Below are 11,722 nucleotides of genomic sequence, written 5' to 3' on the forward strand. Positions count from 1 at the left end.
TATGGAAAGCGAGCTAGGACAACTCTTTCCAAATAGACCTTTATTTAGGAGTCGTGAGGTACGATGGCGTGAGTCTATCACCCTCAGCAACCGGTTGGAAAATCCAATATATCGGTTAATTGGTGGGTAGGTATGAGACTAGGGAGGCCTCGATTGCATCAAAAATGAAATTAGGAGACAACAAGATAATCTTGGGTTGGAAAAGTTTATGCTCGGTATGGAATTCGAAGTGGAGTTGAATTGGCATTGATTCGGTTTAGGTTGTCTGTCGGGGAGTCAGACAAGGTTTTGGGATTTCAGTTATCGGGCTGAGTAGGAGTGGTTATTCTTAGTGGTTAGTGATTAATGAGGCAATATCCCGTTCATCGCCAGGGTTTGAGAGCCAGACTAAGGCTCAGTTCAGTTGCAGTTTTGAAAAGTTGATGTATGCATTAGTTGGTTCCTCAGCCTGTATCGGGCCTTTGGAAGAATTGTCCAGGTTGTCTGGCATGTATGGAAGGTAGTAAGGAATGATTTCAAGGACGAAATCTAATTTAAGTCGGGGAGAGTTGTAACACCCATTTTTCTAGGACAAATCAAATTAGGGTTTCAAGGAGTCTAAAGGTTGGATTTTGGAGAAAAAGGATCCTCACGATGTGAGAAATAAAGGCTCAGGACGTGAGATGGGTTGCATGAAGATTTTTCCTGGGACTGAGCTCACAACGTGAGCAATAAGAGCTTATGGCATGAGGAGCGATTCAACCTAATCCCATGATCTTTTAGGGTCCCCCCCCCCCCCTCGCCCATGTATTTAAGCATCTTTAACCTCATTTTAGGGTTTCTTATTAGCCCTAAACCCTCTTTCACTTCAGTTAAACCCTAGTGTCCATCCTTGCTTAATCTTCGGTAGTTTTGGAGCTTTTCTTGGATTGGAACAAGGAGGAAAGAAGAAGAAAAAGAATGTAGTCGTGTATTGTGGCTTGCAAGGAAAATCATCAACATCACCTTACATTGTCTCTAGACCATTGTAAGTAATAAAGTTCCTATCGTTATGGTTATATAAGCCTAGATATAAGTTTTTCTCACACCCCAAAACTGGAACGGCGGAAACGTTCGGGGGTAGAGGACGTCATGTTTAGTATCATGAGATATGTATATGGTAAGCAAGTAATGAACAACCATTTCATTTAGAAAGAAAGTGTTTACAATGTATGTATTCACAAAACATAGAAGTCATAAACAAATAACAAAACAAGACTAGAAGCTATAATGCTCCATCTTCTGAATTCCCAGCACGAGCACCTGTGTAATAGTCTCCTGAGAATACAAGTTATTTGAAAGAGTTGATCAGCAATTAAGCTGGTGAGTTCATAGATTTTAGTGATGTGAGTAAGCTGTAAAATGTGGTTGAAAATGTATATGCACAAGTGATGTAATCTGGAAGTTCTATTTTGAAATGCACGCCTGTTCCTCTAGAAAATCCTATATTTCCTACTTGAATGGATGTTAAGTAAAATGACACTACAAGCCTTTCCATGCGTACTAAGTAGGTACAAGTTATATATACTCCGAGTAAACAAACAATCGATTGTGTGCATCTGCCCTAAGCTCACAACCCAACGGGGAACAAAAAGTAAGGCGAATAGCACACATTCCATTGGTTGTTAAGTCGTTTTCATATATAACCCTGGTGTATTCACTTGTTACTCATGGAGTTATTTGTAATGGTTCCTTTATATCTAATGAAGAGTTCTTTTAAGAAAACCTATATTTCTTATGATAAAATAATGACTATGGTGACTACTTTTATACTAGCTTTGTTTACACTGCTATATATAATCTGATATCGGGTAGAAAGTTAACTGGGTGAATCTGCCCTAATCCCACAATCCAACGGGAACAAGAAGTAAGGCGGAAAACACACATTTAACTATCTATTGGATGTTACTTTTATATATAAACATGGTGTATAAACTAAGGTGTTATAGAGTTACTCACTTAAGGTCTCTAAAACTGTACTGGCTTAGTAAAATGGATTAAGCCCTTATCTGGAAAATCTCTAGTTTTGTATACCAAAAATAATGACTTTGAGAAGTAAGTTTTGTACTAGAAACATTGTGTGTTGACTCTGTGTCCTATGACCTGATCCGTACCTGGTACCCTTATGATGACTTAATGTATACTAAGCATAGATATATATATATATATATATATATATATATATATGTATATATGTATATATATATATATATATATATATATATATATATATATATTCGGGTAGATAATAGGTTGGGTGACCTCAGTCCAAGCCCACAATCCAACGAGAACATGAAGTGAAGCGAAGAGCACACATCCTATTAGATGTAGGAATCTATTAGTATATATGTATCCTATAGTGTATACATTAAGAAATCATAAGGCTAGAATTTTGATCCTAACCTTTAATCGTAGCCTTCTATCAAGGCATCTTCTGTTCTGTGTTGAACCCGACTATTCCTTTGTCGAATGTAAAAGTATATTCTTCCTAGTTTATATCTATCTTGAAGTGGTACCGACACTTTATGAAAGTAATGGGAGAAGTAAGTACACAGAGGTCATTTATAATGACATGCGGATGTACTAATAACCTGAAGACATATTTGTCTTATTACAGTCATAATGTGAAAGCTAGAACCCCTACTAAATGCTCTCAATGTAAAGAGATTAAGGGAACCAAACGCGACCTCAACAATTTCTTACAAGCCGTGTAATTCACATTAAAATTATATGATCATGTATACCCAATATAACTATCACTAATGCGTTAGTGATTCATTGGTATAATTAGATCTTGTCTGTGTGTTCTCATGCTATAGCAACCTAACTTGTTTGTTATGTTCTGTTCTGGTATTGTTTGATTCTCTTCACTATTTGTTGTATTCTGGTATTGATTTCTTGTGTGCTTCATTGTACTAGAAGTAATGAATAGCATTCTGCTAACTATAACTATAATAGTTTACTAATGCTCTACTTGGACTGTTACTGAAAGGACTCATTTCTCTACTAAGTTATGCTTTTACTTTACAAACGGACACTACTAGAAAAAAGGCCTTTTACGACGCTCATTGCGCGTCGTAAAACGCTCAGACGACGCGCAAATGCGTGTCAAGGAAGGCCCTGTCATAAAGAGAGACGACGCGCTTTTGCGCGTCGTCTATAGACGACGCGCATTTACGACGCGCATTTATGACGCGCATTTACGACACGCGGTTACGACACGCAATGCGTATCAAGGAAGGCCCTGTCATAAAGGAAGACGATACGCATTCGCGTGTGGTAACCTTACGACGCGCGTGTTAATGACACGCAATGCGTATCAAGAAAGCCTCTGTCAAGAAAGGCCATGTCATAAATAAAGATGACACGCATGTTTGCGTATCATAATTTTAAATGTTAAAAAAAAATATTTTTTATAGATTTACTAATTTTCAAATTAAATTTGCATTTAATGCCTCACAATATAAAATAAAATATCATATACAAAAAATATAATCCATTTCATAAAATTTAATGTCTTACAATTCTATTTGTTACAATATATAAATTTACATGATGTGTAGTGGAACAAACAATGAGATACGCATACAATGGAGATGGATAACAAGACATCAAAAAGGAAAAAGAAGGGCAAAAAAGTAAAATACGAGGCCACGCATGAGAAGCTCAGCTACTTTAGCAGCAACTGTGTTACGTGCAGCATCCTTGCTAGCCTGAGAATGAGATGCATATCAAAATATCAAAGTTGTTAAGTAACTAGTTCCTTTTGTTTACTTTCCCAAATATTTTTTAAACATCATTTATCCGTACAGCACTCAAAGTAAGAAGACATACCTCACCCCTTATCAGCAATGGGTTTCTTCCCTCATCAATTAGGACATAATCAAGTTCATCAACTGTTGCAAAATGCAATGGTTTTGGCCTGATAAACATTGTGCTATTATTAATCCAAGAGACACTTCAAATGAAATATGCCTTAGTAATTAGTATTAGTATGAAAAATGTGGTAATACCATCTCATAACAAGTTGCAATTACAGACGATAAAATCCCAACAAGCATCTACAGTGAAAACATATTAATCCAAGGGCAAATATGTAATTTTATATTCATGTCTAAAAAAAGCATACCATGGAATAAGCAGCATACGGGAAGTCTGAAACTCCATAATGCAAACCATCAACAATAAAAGCAAAAGCATTCAAAGGCTGACTAGCACTCACAAACTTTTTTCACAAAATCAAAACGCATCAGAAATATATATATATATATATATATATATATATATATATATATATATATATATATATATATATATATATATATATATATATATATATATATATATATATATATATATATATGTCCTTAGTGAACAGTGTGACTATGGAACCAAATGAAACTCCCAATATTGCAGCCAAAGTAACACCCATCACAAAACCAATCTAAAGAAAATAATAAAACATTAATTAACTTTTATAAAATAAAAACATCTTTATATATTATATAAACAAAATAATTATTAATTAACATTACAGTCAACACGAAGTATGTGATATCCTTCACAGATCTATAATTCCCTTTTGAAACCGAACTAGCAATCAACGCCTAAAACAAAACAAAACAAAAAAATGGTTAAGAAGTCAACTAACTGACAAATAGTCAAACATTTTCCTTAAACTATATGTCAAGTCAAGTCAAAGTCAACATTTGGTGAATTTATACCTGACCAGATGCAGCCAACGCATCTGTAATAAGGGAAACTGCCAACCAAACTTGCAGACATATATGATGAAGCAGTAGAGTAGAGTACCTTGAGCATTTCATTTTGTGCTGTCAGCAACTGGTCCCGCCCTTGCAACTGTACCATACTCATCTTACCAGCAAGTATGTCTGCTTCTTTCCCGCCCAGGAAATTTGTTTTCTTTATTCATTTAAGAACCAAAACCCTAAAAAACATTATATAGAATTATAAAAAATTCAAGAAAAGTCAAAGGGAATAATACCTCAAGAATATGTAGACGTCAATTCACAGGCAATTCAGCATTTAACACAGCAGATTTTATACCAAACTGTCAAAAAATATATAAAAAGTTTTATTAAAATCTATAATAGGTAAAAAAAGATTAATTTAATGGGAAAAATAATACTTGCTCAAAGTTTTAGTCTAAAACTTGTGTCAATTGTATTTGTAAATATAAAGACTTTCTTTTGAACAAGATCCAACTTCAAAATTGCAAGAATGTAAAGAAGCTTATCTCGATAACTACATTGTATCTAAATATAAAAGTAAAAGAAATACATAAAGATTCAAGAAACTATAAAATGTATTAAAGAAATGCCCCAAAATAAGTTTGTTAAATAAGTATACAAGATTTTAGCTCTTAAGCTCTTACCCAAAATTGCTGAACATTTTTGGGGACAATTTCGTCCTTTCCATCACCAACTTCTGCTAAAGTAAGAATATAGGGATTGTGTAGATAAAGCTTCTTCAAGCTTTCAACATCATCACTGCAAAAATTTCATCAGAATTAATTGAATGAAGAAATTGCAGGGGTAGAAATGGAAATACCATCTTATAAGAAGTGATAATGACACAAACAAACCTTGAGGTAGCAGCCATGAGAAGGCATTGACATCTTTTAGGAATGTGAGTTTTGAGATCTTTGAGATTCTTTTCATATCCATATGTAAAAAGAAGATCTACCTGATTTACTAACATGAATCAGTACTTTAATAAAGAGTATTATAAATGTTACAGAAAGAAAAGAATCCATACCTTATCAAGAATAATAATTGAAAGATAATCATGAACGGATTTTGCTTGAAGAACACCTGATGAAAGACATCTTTGGACACAAGCTGGAGTAGAAACAAAGATATAAGGAGGCCCTGACAATGCTGTCGCCTGAAAATTGGAAAACAAAAGCAAAAATTACCAATTTACCGTTGATCTTTATAATATTGAAGAACAGAATTGGATTTTGTATAAAAAATTTACAAAAACTAACCATTTCAGAGAAACTTGGTTCACCCGTTAACTGAAACTTTATTTGGCAACATCATTTTTGCAAGAGGAAGTAATGCCCCTTGAGAAATCAGAATTTGTCTCGGTTCTTCACCTTCTCCTGCAACATTTCCTAATGCTTATGCACACTGCTCTGCAACAGGCACTGAACTCTTTTTTGGATAACAATTACAAAATTAGAATTACGCCATTGAAGTGATATGAAAAAATCAAGAAATATTAAAAACTAAGTACTTAACACTAACCTCCAATTTGAGCAATGAGTAAAGGTAATGCAGGCAATTAAGCTCTTGTTTCTTTAGGTTTTCCAGCAGCTATGTTTGTAAGACACCAAGCTGCTTCAAGCAACTGTATTATGGATCCAGAATAAAAATTAAAACATATTAAAAAGGGTATGCTAAAAAGAAAGAAGGTCATTACTAATATTATTGTTGTTTATTACCTGCTCATCATGGGAACTGCTCTGTAGATAAGAGGGGTATCAGATCTTCAACAAAATGGATATGAATGTGTAAAGCTTCCAGTCTTGACCAGCCTGCCCTTGTCCTGTGCACCATCCATAATAAAAAGAATCATAATTTGTTTTACGCATTTGCCCCTGTTCATAATCATATACCATTCAACTATTCTTGCCTTCACTTCATGAATAATATATTTATCTGTACGCATCTTTTGGAGACCTGTTCAAGTAATAGTTATTGGCAACCAATTTTTCCTGCATAACCCAATTATTAAAAATTAAAAAATAATAATAAATTTAAAAAGTACAATAATGCCCTTATTGATACGCACCAGATGAGACTGCACATTTGCCATCTTCTTTTCATCAAACTCATACTCTTTAACAGGTACTTTTGTAGCCTTTTAACATACAACAACAATACTAGTATCAAAAATGGATTACACAAGATGAGACAGGGGCCTTGATTTGATAATCAAATATTGCAATACTCAGTGAAGCAAATAATCAAACACTTAGTGGGCAGTAAAAACTTAATTGTGTTGATTGAAAAGAAGTTTAGGGACGTAAAGGAGAAGAGGAGAACCTGAATCAACGAATCTGGCATATGGTTAGATGTTTTTACCAGAGACGGTAACAATGGTACTCATAGAGAACAAGATTAAGAAGTAGACACTACATTGATTTTCTAGAAAGAAAATGGCAAACAGTTAGTAATTGATCCAAAATCAATAATCGGCACATCACCTGCACTCGAATTGATGACATCGTTAGCTTCCCGAAACTCCAGCGACACTGTTACTTGGCCTGGACTCCGGCGACTCATCTGACCTACACCACGACGACGTCAGTTGTACCAGCGACTCATCTAATCCCAAATCTGATCTTCAACCTTCGGTTTCTAATCTTCAACCTCGAACTTGAGCCCTATAGCTCCTCACAACCCCTTGACAACCTTTGAACGCCACCTCACACCCTCACCTGCAAATAAAAAAAGAAATAATAAGAAGGGAGAAGAAGGGTTGTGATCGAGCTAGAGGAAGAAAAGAGGAAGAATACGCACATCATTTCTTTCTTCTTTCTTCTTTCTTCTTTCTTCTTTCTTCTTTTCGCTCTCCAACTCTGGCTATAAATACGAAAGCGCAAGAGATATTGAGAGGAGTGAGCGGGGCACTTCAAAATTTTGGGGGATTTTCCATGTTTCTAGTGGTGGCGGCTGCTAGGTTTTACAGAGAGTAGTAGGGGAGAAAATGAAAGAAGATATTACCATTTCAAATGTGTTATGTTTGATTAGGGTTTGCACATAGAAGGAAGTGAAAGTCGATCGGAGAAGAAGGGGTTTGCAGAGAGAAAGAAGGGAGAGAATGAAGTTGATTTGGCGGGTGTAGAGAGTAGAGAGGAAGAGGAAGCGGGTGTTCAAAATTTTGGGGGATTTAGTTTCCCCCCTAAGTCCCAGAAACGCGTGTTTATTAAAATTATAAAGCGACATTTGTAGAGGACGCCCTTTTTATTATAGGTGCCCTCCGTGTTTTTAATATTTTTACATCAGACACTAATTTAAGGGCACTCAGTAATGCGCGACCTAAATCCTTAAATTTTTTGAAGAGATGACACTTTTTTAATGTCGCTCTCTAATGCGTAACATAAATCAAAGAGCGTCGTGTTTTGCGCGTCGTAAAAGGTCTTTTTTCTAGTAGTGGGAGTTTTGTATAACTATCAAGTAACATAACTTTAAACGAGTTTTGAAATGTTTTGGCAACTTATAATTAACATAAGTAACATTTTGTAAGATGTTTAACAATAAACATTTACACAATTATCATTGTGTTCAACCTGTAACCCCCCCCCCCCTAAAACAGTTAAAATAATTAAATGATTCATTATGGGGTATGAACTCACCTGAAGTGGGTGATTCAAACGGGTATGCGTGTAAGGATGAGAAGTTCCACGAATGATGTCCCGAGACACAGTAAGTCCTAAATAACATATAAGGACACATATTGACATGAATATAGTGTTTATAACAACTATATGAAAGGAAACACCTTCCGGGACTAGGAAACACCTTGACCAAGTGTTGGAATCACATGTGATTCAACATAGGAAGGTAGAATGGCACTCACATGAGTTTACTACCATGGGTTTACGGCCCAAAGGAGTTTACAGCCATAAACTCATGGCTACTCATGTGTAAGTGCTAGTTTGAAGGCTAGGGAATGATTTAGGGACCTTAGCTCTACCCTAGGATGAGGAAGACCACCTTCTTTGGATTTGTTGAGGAGTTCACGGCCTTAATGAGTTTGCAAGCATAAACTTATGGCCATTTATGTTTATGAGGGTCCTAAAGGTGATAAGGAAGCATCCTAAATTCAAGTCTAAGCCTTAGGAAATGTTTGTGGCATCAAAACACCCCTAACTTGAGTTTACGGCCCATGGACCACTTTCACAAGTGTTTGCGGCCGTAAACACCTATGGGTGATGTTATTTTGATTGCTTTGAGTCCTAAACACATCTAGGTAAAGTGCTAGGCTAGTCTCTTGGCTTAAGGAAGGCATTTAGGGCATTTTGGCACCATAAAATGGAGTTCACGGCCCAAGAACATCCTTGGCCGTGAAATCACTTCTAGCCCTTGTTTCTTAATGTTTTTGAGGTTTAAACAAGTCATGGGTAGTCTTTAGGTTCAGTTCCAAGGTTTGGAGGGACATTGGGCACACTTTGGCCCTCAAAATTAGTGTTCACGGTCCAAGAAGATCTTCGGCCGTGAACACCATTTCCTTTTGGTGTTTTGGCTGATTTTTCATGTTATCAAGGCATATATTACACTTAAATACACTCTAGGTTGAAGTACTTACAATTGGGGGTGATCGGGTGAAGATCCTTGAGAGAGAATTTGGGTTTTCTCTAGTTGGAAATGTAACAAATGAATAAATATGGCTCAGAATCATATATATACTCCTGGGGTTTTTGGCAGAAAATATTTTATTCAGGCATTGAACTCTAATATCATGAAGCTTTGGAATTGATGAGAATTGTTATCGAAATTTGAGAAAGCAAAGGTTGATTTTAGTGATTGAAGATTTAGAACACGAAGAGTAAATATTAATCAGATCTTATATTGATGAAGACTGATTACAATATAAGCAGAAAAGAGATATCTGTTACGGAAAAAGTCTTTTTCTACTTCTAACCTCAGTCCCTATTTATAGGGAACATGAGTGTACAAAAAATATACTAAGTCTAGACATTTACATTTCGCACAAAAATGACTTAGTAAAATAACATAAAATGCGAAACAATACAAGACACTATATTCGACTTTTACAATTTTACATCTACATTCTCCCCCTTTGTAAACAGTCGAAGTTATTCATCCCATAAGCTTTTGAACAGCTGAGTGAATTGTCTTTCGCACTTCTCCATACCAGGAGATCACCTTCTTGAGATCTTTCTTGTCTCCTTCATTGTTCTTCTTGCAATTGTTCATACGAACAATAAAGTGCGTATATTGCAAAGAATTTTATCTTTCAATCTCTGACACTTTGAACAAGAACTTCTTAGGTTTCCCTTTTGTATCTCTTCCAGAAAACACCATGCCGAACGGTTTCATGCATATTTCCCCAACAACATATTTCGATAGTGCTGATTGAGATAAAGTTTCTTCCCAAGGAACGTTTACTTCTCTTCCCAACACATTAGCTAGTTCTTCATCTGTAAGGGCCAAACAATCGAAGTAGTTGTCGATGGAATGTTTTCACATGTGCGAAGCCTACCTTGAACACTTCAGTCTCAGAGCCTTTGAGATTATTTTCTTCCATATGCTTCAAAATCAAAGCCACTTGAATTAAATCATTGCAGTTCATCAAAGGAAAATCAGCTACCGTGAAGTCATACTGCTTGTTGTCTGCTCTGATAACAAAATAACAAAAATTTTGAAGCATATCTTCAAACAATACGTCTTTCTTGATTTTCAGCACCTTTTTGATCTTCATTAAAGACCAAACTTCATCTAGATTTTTCCCCAACACAGCATGAAATCTGATTTTTCATGTCAGTATAATCATCAGGATTATCAAACTTCTCACTTATCTTGTACTAAGCAGTGATGAATAGCATTTCATTTATTGGAAAATCCAGCTGACAATTGTCTGAATTCGCAATATCATAACTCCTATTTTGCTTCTTCTCAAATTCGTATATCTCCCTTCCGACAACTTTTGACTCTATTGTTTCGTAAGAGTAAAGCTTCGCAGGATCTCCTTTGTTCATCGAGGGAGGATCACTTGCCCTCTGCCTCATAATGCTCTGTACTTGCCTCATTCTTTCCAACTCGGCTTCAGCCTCAGCTTTCTTCTCTTCCTTTGATTTTTCATATAAAATCCGTTTTCCTTTTCCCACCGTATCTGTTTGAGGTTTTGAACTTGAACCTCCTTCTTTTTCTCCAATAACGATTCCTTTAGCAATCGTTTTTGTGGTTCTGTAACAGCCCGGAATTTCAAGTATTGTAATAATTATGTTTCTGGGGTGTCTTAAGAAGGGACTCGGCGAGTTGGAGCCTAGACTCGCCGAGTAGGATCGCAGACTTGGTCGCGGGTTCGCGACTGGACTCGACGAGTCCAGATATGGACTCGGCGAGTCTGCGCTGTTTAGCGAAAACCCTAACCGTTCAGGTTTGGGACGTATAAGAGGCACTTATTGGCCGTCATTGTTCATTTTGGTCTTCTGGGAAGAACCCTAAATCTATTGGGTGCATCTGGAGCAAAGTTTAAGGGCCATTGTTGATCTTGGAAGAGTTATTGTGCAAGGAAGAGAAGGGCTTGACTAAAGGAACAACAAAGGAGTCACGTCCTGAGGATTTGGGGACACAGAGGGCACATTATTCAGGTAAGAATTCGAGATATGCTTTGTTATGTTGATGTGTTTATGGAATTAGGGTTTGTGGAACCCTTTTGTGATTAGATTGAATGCTACCCTAGTCCCCCAAACGATTGTAACTCTGTATTGGGACCTTTGGAGGTCCAGGATGTCCCATGCCTGTGCATTTCGGGAATTGATGAAGGCTTTGGATTGGAATCCTTATGCCTTAGGTCAAAATGTGAATTATGAATCATGGGGTGTATCATGAGCACCAAAATGAGGACCTTACGTGATGGACCAGTCTAGGAAGGCCGGGCCTATGAATGGTCGGAGCAGTTCTGCCATTAGAAAGCAGTTTGAGCA

The 11,722-nt window shown here is 36.4% G+C and overlaps 3 long non-coding RNA genes across 5 annotated transcripts; all 3 read right to left on the minus strand.

The window, feature by feature from the left end:
- Positions 1–3,499: 3,499 nt before the first annotated feature.
- LOC111881787 (uncharacterized) lies at positions 3,500–3,915 on the minus strand. The gene is made up of 2 exons (XR_008225914.1): positions 3,853–3,915; positions 3,500–3,731 (listed from the first exon to the last, which is right to left on the minus strand). It is a non-coding gene; the product is annotated as an uncharacterized LOC111881787 (long non-coding RNA).
- Positions 3,916–4,379: 464 nt separating this feature from the next.
- On the minus strand, positions 4,380–5,714 carry LOC128128055 (uncharacterized). Of its 2 annotated transcripts, none has more exons than XR_008225655.1 (6): positions 5,624–5,714; positions 5,414–5,513; positions 5,024–5,089; positions 4,743–4,941; positions 4,554–4,625; positions 4,380–4,462 (listed from the first exon to the last, which is right to left on the minus strand). It is a non-coding gene; the product is annotated as an uncharacterized LOC128128055 (long non-coding RNA). The 2 variants fall into 2 exon arrangements; XR_008225654.1 differs by having other exon boundaries at positions 4,743–4,966.
- Positions 5,715–5,776: 62 nt separating this feature from the next.
- Positions 5,777–7,508, minus strand: LOC128128062 (uncharacterized). Of its 2 annotated transcripts, none has more exons than XR_008225669.1 (6): positions 7,092–7,508; positions 6,838–6,906; positions 6,488–6,760; positions 6,291–6,393; positions 6,029–6,145; positions 5,777–5,925 (listed from the first exon to the last, which is right to left on the minus strand). It is a non-coding gene; the product is annotated as an uncharacterized LOC128128062 (long non-coding RNA). The 2 variants fall into 2 exon arrangements; XR_008225668.1 differs by having other exon boundaries at positions 6,029–6,197.
- Between the last annotated feature and the right edge of the window lie 4,214 nt (positions 7,509–11,722).

The sequence above is a fragment of the Lactuca sativa genome, chromosome 8 (assembly GCF_002870075.4).
Source record: "Lactuca sativa cultivar Salinas chromosome 8, Lsat_Salinas_v11, whole genome shotgun sequence".
Lineage (NCBI taxonomy): Eukaryota > Viridiplantae > Streptophyta > Magnoliopsida > Asterales > Asteraceae > Lactuca > Lactuca sativa.